The 16,248-nt window shown below is 46.2% G+C and overlaps 1 long non-coding RNA gene across 1 annotated transcript; it reads right to left on the minus strand.

Annotated features, from left to right (window-relative positions):
* Positions 1 to 392: 392 nt before the first annotated feature.
* LOC113584536 (uncharacterized) lies at positions 393 to 13,170 on the minus strand. Its single transcript, XR_004775822.2, has 5 exons — positions 12,638 to 13,170; positions 8,585 to 8,713; positions 5,284 to 5,382; positions 4,871 to 4,954; positions 393 to 4,361 (listed from the first exon to the last, which is right to left on the minus strand). It is a non-coding gene; the product is annotated as an uncharacterized LOC113584536 (long non-coding RNA).
* Between the last annotated feature and the right edge of the window lie 3,078 nt (positions 13,171 to 16,248).

A 16,248-nucleotide genomic window follows, 5' to 3' on the forward strand; every position in this document is an offset into this window, starting at 1 on the left:
GCTAAATTACCAACCTTTTGCTGTTTGGAAAAACCACTGAAATAATGCCAGAAAATAATGCCACTTCCTTTCTAAATATATACGTCTTCAGCAGTAGTACAGCAGCTGTCCTTTTAGTGGAAAAGGGACTGACCTTAGTGAGCTCAACAATGATCAGAGAGCATAGAACGTCTGATCAATAGAAAGTTCATTAATGAAGTGAGCGGAACCAATGGCAGCTATAGATCTCTATGGCGCACATGCACACGATAGAACTCATAGCACCTCAATGGCATCACTGTGCCCACACCACCACCTTAACTCCACCTTACCACCACCTTAACTCCACCTTACCACCTCCACCTCCACCTTACCTCCACCTTACCACCACCACCTCCACCTTACCTCCACCACCTCACCGTGTCTCTCAGCTCACAATTTTGTTTTTGTAGGCTTTTTAAAAAAAATATTTTATTACAGTAACAAATGGAAATGAATATCCGTCATTCTCGTTCCCGAATAGTAAAGCCCATCTTCATCAGACATGAATGTTTCTAGTTCTCCTTTGGAAATTGGTTACCGTGAAAATCTAAAAAGAACAATAATGAAATATCATGTTACTGACAGATGTCTACGACCCGGGGGGAGCAGGTAGTGTTGTGTGTGGTGGGGTGTAAGAGCATACTCATACTGTGCTGATGGATTTTAATCGTAAGATTTCTTCCCCTGTCATCTGAGAGTTGAACTCTGAAACAGCGAAGGACGCAGAACACTCGTTTGCTTTTCACACCCTTTTTTTTTTGTAAAGGACTGTAAAGGAAAAAAATTGATTACCACAAAGAAAAAGTGCACGTCCCCCCATCTGAGGCACACGCAGAGAAACCCAAGGGATGCCCCACTTCAGCCGGACGCCCCAGCGTGCAGGAACACCATTCTGGCAATTGCCCACAATGCCGTCATAGCAACGCGGATCACACATGACAGTAACTCACAGGAAGCAGGACCAGAACAGGAAACTGGTATTGAAAGTGACGTGTCTGGTCAGTCCAGCGAAATAAATCAATCAATAAAAACATTTTAATGTTCCGATTATCACGAGACAATGGAGATGGAAAACACTGCTATAGTCTAATCGAGCATTTACAAACTTCTACTGTTTACAATACTAGATTCTGGATGTGAAATACAATTTGCTCATTTCAATGTTGTCATACATTGTGTACTTATGTAGATGTAATGCGTGTTTTTTTTGTTTTTTGTTTTTTTGCAGGTTGTACTTATTTAGAGTCGTATATAATTTTTCCTTTAAATGATCAAAGGCAAAAGAAAAGCAAAAAATGTTGTTGTGTCCTGATTTTTATGGAGATATCTAAAATAATGACACTGTTTATTTCAGTGTCGGGATTATAGTTAAAACACAATAAAAAATGTTTAAAAAGTAAGTGGCTCAAATTTATTGAATAATGTTCTTGTTTCAAAATTTTTTCAATGAAAATCTTTAAAAATCAAACATATAAAAAGGTGATAAGTATCTCCTTTAAAAGAACTTGACTGGTATGCTGGTTTGATTAGGTCTTTATGGTAAATGTACTTCAAGTGTGTACATGTGATTGAGCACCAAGGAGACTGCATTGTGCCAAGCAAAGCCTTTTAGTCCTTTCCACTGTCTCGCACGCAGGCAGGGTAAAGACCTCACCACGGCACTGCCAAAGTCATGCAATTAATGTGGGGCACAGTTCCACCGCTGCACTGGTAAGCTGCAGAAGTTTGCACAGCAAGGAGGTCGGGTTTTAAAATAGACCTGCTTGGCGACTGCCTGCTCTGATTACAATTACGCGTGGCACTTTGCTGATTTGAAATCAATGAGGGCAAATTTCACAGGGGCCCGTCAAACAGTGGCAACGAGCATCCCAGATCCATTCCCCCAATCAAAAGGGGTTTTTTTTTGTTTTTTTTTGCTCTGTATAATTTCATGCAATCAGATTTCTCCACAGTCATCCAGTGCAATCAGGTAATCAGTGGGGCACATTAACAAGACAAATGAGGTTTAAAAAGTGGGTGCCCTCTGTTTGCAGGAACTTCCCATGGAGAAGCCCCGTGCCCCTCCCCTTGGAGACGGTGGCGTTGCCGCCTCCTGTATACCGTGGACGGCAACTGTACTCACGACAGCTGCTGCAGCCATTTTGGCCTGGTAACTGGAGAGTTCCTGCTGGGTTTTGTTGTTTATTATTGTTTCTAACTTTTTGAAATGAATCTACAAGAGTCAAACGCTACTAACCTGAAGTCTGCTTGTAAGGTAGAACACAAAACAGAGTTAATAGCTGAATAAAATCATGCAACTAAATCAAGTCCGAGAACAAATACATACAGTAAAGAGTTGTGAATATGGTCTCATTATGGACTATTTAATTCTTAATTTAAATGTCCTGCTAAACAATTTGAATACCATCAGATTATTCCACCTTAACACACATGCAACACAACCAACCAACTACACCATGAACACACTCCCACGTAACTGCCATCTAATTGCATTTTTTATACTCACATGCTAAAAACACACAGCCGACCTATTAAAGTGAACATGTCACTCTTTCCACACAGAATGGCTGATGGTTTGGATATAACTGCGATTTTCTCTGGGTGGGGACACACAGTCATTGACAGCGTTTTGGAACAGCTATGAGAATAATCGGACAATACAGTGTGACCGTAACAAAGGCTGCAACCACACAGTGGAATGAAACTGAGCCTTGTTTTGGCCCTTGGGGAACTTCACCATGATTCTAATTAAACCCTTGCTGAAACTGAACACTCGGGTCACAACCAACCTCTCGATCAGGGCTTTTATGTGGGACCTACAGGTACGAACAATGTGAAAGAATACAGGAGAGGGCACTCCCTACTCTACACACCCACAGACGACTCGGAACGGTGCCGCGCACGGAGAAGAGCCAGAACCAAAACGACCGTAATGGGAACAGCAGAGTAAGGAGGGCAGTTTCCGCTGCCGTCCTGATTACATGTGAATCACCGAGGGCCAGCGGTGAAAAGTTCCCCGAGCAGCGTTTGGACGTAATTAAACACGGGCCATGCTGGGACATCTGAGCCATGATCTTGTCGAGCCTGAAGTCTGGTTGAATATTGCACATCTAATACATCATATTTGCAGATGGATCTATCTGGGTTAGCAGTACCTTCGCTCTCATCTACAATTTGCCAGACCTCAGATCATTGGGCTAGCTTTCATTTTATTCATTGTGTGCGGGAGGGTAATTGCCCAGAGATAAGTGTGCTCCTCCCTGCCTCTATCTCTCCCTTTATCCACATCTTTATCAAATGTGACTTCTATCCCTTCGTCATTTACATGGTCAGGGGCATCTGAAGCCTTTTTTAGATCCCTGACTTCTCCAAGAGGCTCCAAGGTGCCTCTGTCCGGCCCTGACGAGCACTAATGCCTGGATCCCTGGCAGTGACACACCAGCCTGAGGTTTCAGGTGAATGCTCACATGCCCACGGCAGCCCAGGGACCTGCCTCACTCTGGGTGTAAGACGAGAGCAGAATCTTTGTCCTTGCGGAGTTTCGTGACCTCTGAGCCTGCAGGTGGCCCTACAAGGTGGAGCCACACCCAAGGACAGAAGTGTTATTCCCAAAACACACCAGGCATGCGAAGCGCACGCAGGTCGGCTCAAAAGGGAGGAACGACGATGAGAGGCCCACACTTGACTTTGCGCTGAACTCTTTTGGAATATTTTAGTACAAGATATATTTAAGACGTCAGGTTAACAAATTACTCTAAATGAGCACTTACATAAAATCTAAAAAAAAAAAAAAATTTGTACAAGAAAGAGTGGGGGAACATTCAAAGATCATTTGTCATCACCAGTCTAACATGTTTTGATATTTGCCTCATATTTAATTTGCATTTTTAATTTGCCTGAAGATGATACACTCCCTGATTAATGTGCAATTAATTAATAAGAAATTCCAACGGATGTCAAATATGGAATGCGCCACTGGCTCAACTGTAATCAAGCTCGAACCCCAAAGCTTGTCACCCAAATAATATCCAGTCAGCTGGGTCGTGTGACCAGGAACTGACCAGTGACGAATGCGATAGAGAACAGCAGACAAACTTCAGTCTGAAGGCTATAGCCTGTAATTGCTCACTGAGCAAACAGCTATAAGACAGGATTGGATTATACATTTCCAGTGACGGTGCGTACAAGGTACCTGTTTGTAATAAACTGGCTGGTGAGTGTATTTGCCCCAGACCGAGGAGAGAACGCAAGATGTTCTTTTTGCTCTTCCGTGTTCTCCAGCTAAATGGAGCCCAGCGTCAGCAGTGCATGAAGAAGTCCTGAAGTCCCGTGCCAGAGTCCTAGGAACAACCAAGCAGCCTCACGTAATCTCCTCGCACAACACACAGCCTAAAATTGTGACTAATACATTCAATTATGCTCTGCCATTTTAAACTTTTCTCATTTTTCCATTGAAAATGATTTGGTCCAATTTCCATGAGGCCTGTTTTCTGTGTACAATTAGATAATGGAAATAAATAGGCCTTGTGAATATAATGGGATGGGAGACTGAAAATAGGTATCTAAGTGCCTTTTTTATAATGGCTTGTGCAGAGGGAGCGCTTTTGATTGCAGGAAATGGAGATCTTATCCATTGCATTAGCACGGCAAAAGCCTGTTCTTTGTAATCTGGATTATTCATCCTCGGAGGCTATATATTGCCTTTCAGACAAACTAGAATATATTTGTGAGTGTGTGTGTGTGTACCAATTCCTTTTTGTGCATTGGAACAGTCTTCATTATGGATTTGTTTCATTTGACACCCAAGTGCTCAGTGAGCGTTGCACATGAAGCGAGGCAAGGTACTCACGTGTAAGGCAGAGTCTGACATGATGTCCTGATGAGGAACCGAACACAAAGTCCTCTTTCCCGACTTCGCTGCAACATTGACGTGCTGACGGCAGATTTACCAAAAACCCAGAAATCAGACCCGTATGCTCAGGCACTGGGTGAGGCTACGAGGTCGACGCGCTTTTGATAACGCGGTGGTCATCACTGAGCAGCTCTACCTGAAAAAAATACTATACGAAGCGTCATCACCCATAATGCCCAGTGCTGGATGACAGGAACTGATCCACGTAAACTCTTGAGCAGAACCGAACAGCATAACGCTCGCCCTCACTTAAAACAACAACAACAACAACAAAAAAAAAACATTCCCCAAATCCCACAGGCCAGTGTAGTCAAACAAGTTAATCTATGAGACAAGAAGTCGGGCCTCACCGTTTTCCTTTACCGTTCTGCTGGACTTCTGTGTGCATGGTGACTGCAGCGTGAAGGAACCCTGCGTCCTGTGGCCTGCTTCGAACCTCTTCCCTGACACTGGACAGAAGCAAACAGAGGCACATGGACGCTAGCTATTGTTTTGACAGCTAGCTGTGGAGTGCATGCTTTTCGGCACACTGGCCACAGAAATGACACGGTTTAAACTAAACCAACGCAGAGTTCCCTGCACGAGCGCGCGCCCCCCCTCACCACACTGGCGTCAGACGCAGGACTGCCAGGGATACAAAGAGGTCTTGTGCTAGATTTTGTATGTGTAAACATTCTGCTGGCCAGAATTTGAATAACTGAATAAAAATGTGATTTATATTACGATACCATTATTTTATTTGCTTAAAATGTATTCCAAATGCAAGGAATAGGGATATTATTTTTGGCCAGGGTCACACACTCTCACAAAAGTAAGTCTTTACTTTTAGAAAGAATTACAAAGCTGTAGTGAAACAGAAGCATGCGACAACTGCAGACAACTGCACCAGGACAACAGCCTCCATTTTGCATTTTCACTTGGGAAAAACAGGTAATTCAACCGTTTTATATATTATATTTAATATACCTCAAAATGAAATCAGAGAGCAGCGGAGAACGTGTGTGTTACAGAGTCCTCCGCTCAGAGGCCAAGAGGAGAGGCTGGACAGAGAGAGGAGCTTTGTTTCGGGCTTGGACCACAGGAAGTGGCGGCAGGGTGACAGTGAGGGACACTCATCTCCCGGAGGGAGGAATGCCGGGAGAGCAAGTATCCCTTTTTGATCAAGCCCCGCTGACGGATCAGCCGGAGAAAGGCAAATTGGGATCAGAGCAGCGCTCGCTGACAACACGGCCAATCCCAGTGTCCTTTCTTCTCTCTCGATGTGGCGGTGTGTCTCTTTCATGCCGAGTCTTTGGGCTGCATGGGAAAATGGCCTGTGACTCTGGCTCTTGACCACTGAGGCTCTCAGGCAACAAGAGCAGAATTCAGCGTACTTTTTTTTTTTTTTTGGGTGGGGCTGGGGGGTTACTTTCCAGAACAGCACTGCAGAATGTTTCCTTTGAGTACTGCAAGCTAGTGGAACTTTCAGGCGACAGCGGCTCTGATTGACTTGAGGAAGGTGTTTTTTTTTTCCCCCTGCTTGTTAAACAAGATAAAGCTTTCATTAAGGTCGGAGCAGAGGGCACTAGTGCCTGTCTGGTTGCCGTGGCCGGAGAGCGAGTTTCCTTATTTGTCTGGAACTGTGGTTGTGATTAATGCCCCTGCTGTTCAGTTTTGGGCAGGGCCTTCAGGAACAAAATGAGAGCGTGGGGGGGGGGGGGTAGAAAGAGAGAGAAACAGAGATACAGAGGGAGAGAGAGAGAGAGAGAGAGAGAGAGAGCGAGAGAGAGAGAGAGAGAGAGAAAGTGGGTACATGAGCAAGAGAAAAAGAAAAATCTAAGAATGCATGTATGTATGTGTGTGCGTGAGTGTGTAGGAAGAGCGAGTAGGATATGAGAGAATGATTGAGAAACAGTATGTATGTATGTATGCCTGTCTGTGTGGGGGGACGGAGAGAGAGGGAGTGATAATGTGTTAGTAAGGGAAAGATAAAGAAAAAGTGTAAATATGTATGTATGCATGTATGCATGCATGTATGTATGTATGTATGTATGTATGTATGCGTGTTAAGAGGGGGAGAGAGCGTGAGAGACAGAGGGGTACTGCTCAGAAAATAATGTATGTTCCTGTCAGGTTTCTTTTTTCCTACTATTACCGAAAACAGTGAGACTCCGGAATGAGGCAACAACATTGCGCGCACCCCCCACCCCGGAAAGAAAAAGAAAATCAAAGATGTCCGCCAACAGAGCAAGGACACCAATATTTCATCACAGAATGATGAATTCCAAACTATTCCTTGTTTGTGAAGGAATAGACTGGTACGCTCCCCAGCTCTGTACTGGGTGTAACTCTAAGATCAAAGCTTTTGGTGCTGCTGTCATGTTTATTCCAAACCTCACCAGGCCTCCGATTAGTTGCAGGTGCAGCTATGAAATTTCCTTCACAGGATTCGTACTTCAGCGATAAAGGTTTGTTAGTATCCTTTTTTCCCCCATTTACGTTTAGACCAACTTTCATTGGAAGAGAGAGTAGTTGCTGTGACCTGACCCATAAGGTGTGCTGATCTTTTTCTCTGCTAAAGTCTAATCTAATCCAATCGAATCTAATTGAATCGGATCTAAACACTGGTCGTCTGAAAGGAACATACTAAGTGCCTCGGCCTGTCCAAATGCTTCATGTGCATCGATGTCACTTCATTTGTCATTTTTTCCCTTAGATTGTTTTAATTGCTTTCCTCTACGAATTTCTATGTGACATACACACTCACTCACTCACTCGCTGCACATTTCAGTGCGTTTGAGATGAGGACATGTAAACTCCCAGACTGAGGGAAGGACTTTGATTCTGGCTACGTACTGACATGTTTCAATAAACAAACATACAGCAGCATCCTCTGGCTCCCTGATCAGAGAGACGCTAACAAACTACAGGCAGATTGGCTTGTGCTTGTAATCGGGTGGGAGATCAGCCTTCCAATGAGTTAATAGTAGAATTTCAATACAAATTATTGGGACACATGCAAGTGTAATCAACCCATTCACCGAGCACGTGGACATACTGATGACGTCTGATGATGTATGTGGCATTTAAGGCAGAGAGATCCAGAAGAAAAAGTTTCTCGGTGGCCTCCCCTTTTAGCCTGTCCATGTCCTGGCTGTCCATCAGAGAGACGAGTGTCTCGCCACTGGCAGGTTAATGGAGGAGGACAGGATGTCTGGGGCACAAACAGTACCAGTGCAGCCCTCATGCCCCCCATCTATGTAGACAATGGGGTGAGTTAGGGTCATAGCACCTCTCACCCTGCACATGGGCCAAGAGAACAGGAAATGCATTTAAGTTCAATTAGAAGACAGGCGGTGTCACCCAGAACACTCTGCCCCCCTCTATCTGGCCCGAGGAGACCGCATGAGTAAACAAATAAATAAGAAAGATAAAGACAATTAGACACACACACACACACACACACACACACACACACACATTACATTATATATATATATATATATATATATATATATATATATATATATATATATATATATAATGTAATGTGTGCGTGTGTGTAATAAAATATTTTAATTGCAGTTGTTATGTAAGAAATTGGGTTCTGTAAAGGAAACTGTGCCCTCTGTAGCTCCGCTTTCTCTCTGTCCTCTGAGTGAGGTCACTCACCGTTTATTCATGAGTTAGGCTTCAAATCAGGAGCAGATGGAGCCGATGTGAAAGGGAGAGCGCAGCTTGGCTGGCTGTTCATTTGCTGATCCCGCCCCCAACACCTCGGCCAATCCGAAACAGGCATTCCTGCCAATAACAAATGGTATCCAATCAAGAGTAAGATTAGGAAATATAATATTCCCCTGGATGAGCGTTCAGGAGAGCTTAGATCATGTTGCTCTTAGGATAATGTATGTGTTCTGTAGACGTACACGAGCAGCTGTGAAACAGCGTCTCACTTCAAGAACTTGAGCCTTTAGCTTGGCCCATCTAAAAGTGCAACTGTTAGTTACATTAACTGTAACTTTCTGATGAACTCTTAAAGGGTTCAGGGCAGTGGCACAAACCCCAAGCAGAAAGTCCACAAGTGTGGCTTCCTCGGGGTCCTACAGAACGCACTTCACTGCTGACCGCCCCTCCGCTGTCCGGAGCACACGTTAGATCGGTGGTCTGCGGGCGCCTTTCTGTGCAGACGCGTCCCGTGAAGTGATTTTGATCTGTCGCGATACACCTCAAGCACTGTTTTCATATGTGTTGCAGTCGCAGAAATGACCCGCCGCCGCCGCCGTGGAAATCCCTCCCGGGGGAACCATGAGGTCAGCGCTCAGACTTGTTTTCAGGAATCTGTAAGCGATTTATAGTCGAGGTTCCTAGATCCTCACCCGATCGGCCCCAATGCATTACGTTTGTGAGACACATATGCTTTTGGGGCGATTTATTTGTATCTTCTTGGCTACTTGCCTCTGCATCAAATTCCTACAGTCAGGGGAAGAGCAAAGAGATGGTGTACGAAATAAAAACCAGAGACACAAGCGACGCTCCTCCACCCGCTATCTAGGCCGATACGAGGACGCTGCTGCTCGACACGCAGGCAGCGCTCGGATTTTTTAAGCATCCCCACGCCCTCTTAAGTTCCCTCTTCCAGAATAAAAGGCTTCCAACTGTGGAATTAGGTTTCACAAAGGCTTTCTTCCCCCTCTCACCCGAAGGCCGCCGAGCCGTTTTTGAGTGTGCGAAAGGAAGGAACGCACTGATTTGAGACACCTGTCGGGGTAGTGACTGCCCGTGGCCCCGCGCGCCTCTGATCTGCTCAGTCCCGAGATTCCAGTAAGCGATACACTCGGTTTATTGCCCCCGACCCCGCCCGACCCCGCCGCGAACGCCCCTGATATTGGCTTACCATGCACAGCAGGACGGCAGTTAGAGAGTTTTGTGGCGAGCTGAGGACCGAACCCGACACCCTGACGCATTGTCGGCTGCACCTTCATGTTTAACGGGGCAGACTGGGAATGGGAATGTTCGGACCCTCTCCGCTTTCCTCATGACTCATAAAGCGTGTGACAAAAGGAGACGCGGTTTGCGTTTGAGGGTGCGCGGCTGAACGAAGCGCCGAGCCTGTGAGGCACCTGGTCCGCGGTGAAATTCTACACCTCCATACAGGAGCCGCAAGACCAGCCGACGTGTAAATCCACCCCCGACCCACGCTAAAGAAACTAAAACGACAGGTTTGAGAAACCTCTTGGAAAAGATAAATTTGCAAGAGAAAAGATAAATCTATATGAGAACAGTGCAGAGAGCAATAAATCTCCTTCAGAGAGCAGTACATCATCGAACAAACGACAACCGTTTTCAGCATGCAAGAATTCCTCCTGGCTATTCATTTCAACGCGGTCGGCCTTTTCAGTGGCTCTACGCCTTGATCCATGAGGCAGAGGCGCTGCATTTAACATCCAACAGCCCTCAGAAGCACATCTACGGCGTTAAAAATCCAGGTGGTTTGCAGGCCAGGATCTGGGTGGAGAGCACATGCGCGGACAGCGTCCAAACAGCCGCCGTGTGAAAGAGAAAGTGATAAATAAACAGAGAGAGAGAGAGAGATGTACAAGGACTGGGGCATATTTTAATTAGTTGCACCTGTTTCCTTTAGCGCTGCTCCGGTTTCTCGATGCAAACGCGTGTAGATTAGGCATCAAAGGGCTGGCACGGTCAGCCTCCTCAATGCCCGCTTTGTTGCCAGTTGTCAGGAAAGCAGCCTGGAGAAATGAATGACCCGAGCGAGCGGAGATGTGGACCGAGCATCAGGTCCCCAGTGCCTGAGCACTGCAGGCCGGACCCGGGACCCGGCTCGGCCAACACTGATACGGCTACAGCCTTTACTGGGTAAATGACAGGTTGGTATAACGGAAGGAATTTGACCAGTAGCAACGAGCAGACAAAATGACTGAAGTTAGTAGGATCAAGATAACGGGAGTTTTAAATGTCGTTTGAGGAGCCTGTGAAAGTAGTGCTACCTAGTGGCTCGAGGTAGTAACTGCATGCAATTCCGATCTGTATATCATGAATCTGCAGCAGTTAAGTGGTATTTGCTTTTATTATTATGTTTTAAAACTTAAGCAAACAAAAGTGTATAACTGTATAGGCCTCGCAAGACATAAATGCAGGCTGATTCTCAGATATTATGTGCATGAACTGAGGCAATCCATCTACTAGGTTAAAAAAATACTTGGACTATAAAATCGATAGAGGCTTAGCCCGAGGCTGGACTATCAGTGCATTTTCTCTGGTTCACTGTCCACTGATGAGGAGGAATGTTGAGCATCCTGGCTCGTCAAAATGACTTTTCTGCAGCACGCATGCAATAGTGTTGTTATAACGCTTCTAAATGTTGTAATATTTAACAGTAATGGCACGCAAAGGACTCTTACGTGTCTTCCACTAACAGTGCTGGGCAGTATTTGGTGTTTAGCTCTCCATTAGTGCATGAAAAGGCTAAGCTGGAGTTCTCCATTCTGTTCTCCCGCACTGGCCCCGCTGCATTTCCAGAACATAGGGGCAACTCTGGAGGTAAACATACGGGCAACGTTTTAAATTCTGTAATTAGCTTCACGTGGAAACAACCGGTAAGTTACCATCAAAATCGCCGCTGCTTACCCCCCCCCGCGAGAGCATCTCTGCTGGGGGCTGGAAAGACTCACGAAGGTCAGCGCTCGTTATGGATGAGTGAGAAAATGCATCGTGCGGTAACATATAGTGAAACATTTCATATTCAGGTGCAGTATTTCGATTCCCCCTCAGATGGGCTTTGATTTACCTGAATTATTGCGAAAGGGAGTGGAAACACAAAGCCAAACGCAGCCCGTTGGGCTCTGTGGTGGACATGCGTGGAGGAGAGCAGACCGGTGCTTAGGAGAAGCGCCCGAATGGCAAATGCAGGCGCTCTCAAGAGCTCCGAAGCTCACGCTATTAACGTTGTGCACAGGCGTGCAGAACAGGAGAGGAAGAAGACCGGGTGAGAGACAAAGAACGAGAGAGGCCTTCATCCAATGGTCAGGGCACTGGAGGGCATCACAATGCCAACCTGAGCAACAAAGAGGGAGGGAGGGGTGAGAGCAGGTGAATAACGCAAGTCTACTCCATTATCTGCTCCGCCAAGCTCATCAGCAAACCTCCACAATGGCCACAATTGAATTGCTGATTGCATCTCTGCCTCTCCCTCTCTGAACGGAGCAGAACGGGAGAAGAGGCGGGCAGAGGGAGGAGCACGCGGCCTCGTCAAGGTCAAAGCGTCAACGGCTTGTTTGCTGAAAATGGGTCAAGGTTAGTTGGAGATGAAGCGTGAGCCATCGGCGGGGAGAAGAGTGGGCAAGAATTGTACTTCAGTGAAAGAGGAGACTCAGCTGAGTATTTAGAAACAGAATGAATCACACCGATATCAAACAAGGCCCACGCAGGATTTCCTGCTGTGACAGGAAGTTCGGTTTCTACCTCTGGCTCAGTTCGTGAGCGATGAAGAAAACGGCTGTTGGGTCGCCTCCCCCCGACATCTAAACAATGCTACGAGAAATACAGACAACCTGAAGCCAATATAAACCGCGGTCTGGGGCAACCTTGAAATTAGGCACAGTTACATGCGCCCAAATACATTTAAAACTCACTGTGGCCCCAAGTACAGAATCCAGACACAAAAACCTCACTTGTCTGCTGGTTCTCTTTGTCTTTGCTTGTACTCACCGTGAGTGGTCAGGCTATTTCGATGTCCGTGCCATTTGCCCTACAGCCTGGGGTCAAGGCAAACCATCTCCCTACTCAGCATGGTCTCTTCCCCCTCAAGCTGCTATTTTGAGCTGGCCAGCGCGACATTCGGATGGAGACCTGCTCGCCTCGCATTTGAACTCCTCCCCGCTCCCAGCCTCGAGCGCTGCCTTTCCGCAGGATACTACGTGTCTCTCCGAAGGAGCATAATGACTCCCTTTGGCCAAAAGCTGCCAGGTCCTGCCTTCTGTCCCACAGGGCGGGGGGTCGCTGCCTCTCCTGCCTGCTCTGTTTGCTTTGTGGAGCAGCGGACTCGGCCCGCCGCGCCCCGCTCTCCTCCAGCGGACCAGCGGACCGTCTCCTGCGGGCACGGGCGAGACGTCCGCTTCTGTCCCAGCTCCAAAAGGTTAAGGCTGTCAAACCCAGCCAGACTTCATTAGCTAAATGAGGTCATTATTTCCTCCAGATTTAGAAGCAGTTTACGTGGGCGCAGTACCACTGTGTAATGGGCACCGATAAAGAACTGGGCTGAGTTTCAAGGCCAGAGGAACAACCCCACAGCCACATCTGAAGTGCTTCTTACTGAGGAGGGTCAGTTTAATAAGACTTGAGCCTAATATGAGGGAATCTTTTCCCAGACAGGGACACTCAAACATGCCAATTAGCTTGTTTAGCTCGCTGCGTGGCTTTTATCGGACTGATGTGGAAATGGCCGGTGCAGGTTAGGTCTGTTCTTCCAGAGGTCACTGGAGGGGAGAGATCTCAGGAAAGCACAGCTTGTCCTCTGGAACAAAAAGTCACATCGTTGCCCCACTATTTGCTCGCAGTGAATTAAACAGCACTGTGTTATTATGCAAGCGCACTGAGAGAGAGCCACAAATTGCCCAGGGCAGAGTAAAGAGCCTTATTTATAGTCACCACCCGAGCTGAAAGCTTGTGCCACACTAATAGAGCAATCTGTATTCTTAATGGTAATGCCCCATTCGTTTGTCCCATTTGGCTTCGTACAGGTGCATTAATGGGCCTTGTTGAACACATCCAGCCGAGCAGACGCTGAGATCTGTGCCAGGGTTCCGCAAGCGCAGCTCGCCCTCTAGTGGACAAAGCAAGGACCCACCGTTCATTTAAGACAATGAGGTCACGGGAATTAAGCCATAATGCACCCGTTAGTCCAATGCTGTCAGACATAAGGTTATATACATCATCAGGCCAAGCCAAGCTGGGAGACAACGCTCTGAGAATCCAACAGCCTCAGACTCGATTATGTGAGAAATGAATGTATAACGTGTCCACAAAGCTTCTGTGTAATATGAATAAAAGAAATCCAAACTCACCTTTTGGGAAATGTGGATGGGCGAGTCCAAACCCGAAGGCTGACGCTGCAGAACAATCCGTTCCCAATTAACCTTCAAGCTCGTTAGGCACAATCAATACAGGAACCCGGCTTTTTTCATTGAGAAGCAGTACTTATCAGCCTGTATTCATCTGGTTAATGAAACAATGCTCCAATACGCCTGCAACCAAATGGGGGGGGGGGGGGGGGGGGGTTGGTTAAGTTTTGTGTTTTCTGTGATGGGCATATTCTCCTTGTGCATGCTATGCCTTGTCACATCCCCTGTTTAAACCCTTTAGACAACTCTGGCTTTGCGTTTTATATCTCCTTGAGATCCAATAAAACTGTGGCTTAAAGACAATAAAGAATTCTACACTAAAAAGATGTCCAAAACCTGTTTGTAAATAAGAGTCTATTACCATGAACTGAAGAATTTGAGTTTATTATTATTATTTTAGCATTTAAGAAAACAATTCATCTTAAACTGCTTTACTAAACTCATTTCACATTGTTACAAACAGATGGATCTTTTTTCCTGAATTACTATTTGAATGAATTATGATTTCACTTTTTTAGAATGTTGCAAATGGTGCGTGAAAAATACATTCATACAAGGATTTCACAGACAGCACCAGTTTTAGATCATGTACGCTCACTTTTATTATTAGTCGAGTAAAGTTTTGGTTTTGATGAATAAAGGAATTTTAAAAAGTCCTGGATGCTCCTGTAGCCAAATAAACCCCAAGTGACTTACCAGACAAACCACTACCTCATCACCATCCAATCATACTCAGCAGGATAACGCAGGTCAAAACCGAGCCCTCATAAAACCGGCCCGTTCACCTGAAACAATATTACAGCTTCCAGCAGAACGATTCAAGGTCTACAATAAATCCCATCATACAAGCTCTGCTCCAGAACAGCACGGCCACTGCTCAGGGAGCACACCCATCCTCTGGCTTACAGACGGCACTTCACGTAGCTGTGGCACGGCTGTTTCATTCACGAGCCTTTTAAGCATCAGCTGATATTTACAGCCGGTACCAGCCAACGGACACCCGTCATTTGATTCAATTTATGTCCTTCAGCGAGCTCCAGAAGTCTCCACGCCCCAGGGCGCCTGCAGCGAGTGAGGTTCATCCTTAACAGTACTAAACATCCAGATGAGCAGATACAGAGCTTGGTAATCGTGTGATGCATGGGACCAGCTGTGTTGAATTGGGAACACTGGTCCTTGCACTGGTCCCAAATCTGGGCCTGGATTTTAGTCAGTCACAGAGCTCATGCAGAAGTATTGTGAAGTTTTTTTGCACTCACAGACCCCGAGCTCTTAGTATTTGTTTTTTTTACCCAGGGGTCAAATGGGAAGACACACAGCGCCCAATCTGTTATATCAACTACTGGTGAGGACAAACCTCTGCAGAACCTGAGATTCTGCACAGTCGCAGTCCTGCTTGGTCTTCACATTACACACCATACAGGTTCACAGGAAACCTGAGAAGCCCTGGTGTGTGACTGCACATGCAGCTGGTAGACCACTGAGCACCAGGTGATTAGTGTAAAATGGTTTTTGCATGCTCACTGGTTTTTAAGGTGCCTTCAGCCACCCTGCTTTGGTGAAGATTTAGTGTACTTTTAGCCCATGTCTAAAAGAAACACAAACTATCCACAGATTTCAGGATTTATTTCAAATGAATTAGAGACCATTTCAACCAAGAAAACAAGCAGGACAATAAGAAAAGAAATCCAGAAACAGTGGAGGCTGGAGAAGTCAGCGGCACTGGGAACTGTTGGGGCGACGGAAGCCGAGAGCTTTGGTCATGAAGGCACTATCGAGTCTGAAGCAAACGGGGATTTGAGTGTGCGTGTCGCACTCAGGGAGACTAAGCAGACCACGAGGGTATCGGGCTACTGCCGCAACGTCTCTCCAGGCGGCTGCGACAGGGTTTTGCATCTTGGCCCCTCCTAGTATGGAACACTCTTATATTTAGGGCAGATTCAACTACAGCGCTACCATTAGCATTCGCTCCGAGGCCTCCAGTGCCCTTCGACAGCTTGGAGGCATCACTTTTTCAGAAAGACTTCGGTTATCCTCCCAGGATCCACAAAGCCCTTGCCAAGAGGATAACATCAGCCACACCTTCATCTTACTCAGTAGAACGCTCACTGGATTGCATGATGGAAAGAGGATTAGGAAAACATATATAAGGAAAACAGATGTATGAAATTTCCCATGAGTTTTTGTTGTTTTTCTCCA

This window comes from Electrophorus electricus, chromosome 7 (genome assembly GCF_041902795.1).
Source record: "Electrophorus electricus isolate QZ-2024a chromosome 7, ASM4190279v1, whole genome shotgun sequence".
Taxonomy (NCBI): domain Eukaryota; kingdom Metazoa; phylum Chordata; class Actinopteri; order Gymnotiformes; family Gymnotidae; genus Electrophorus; species Electrophorus electricus.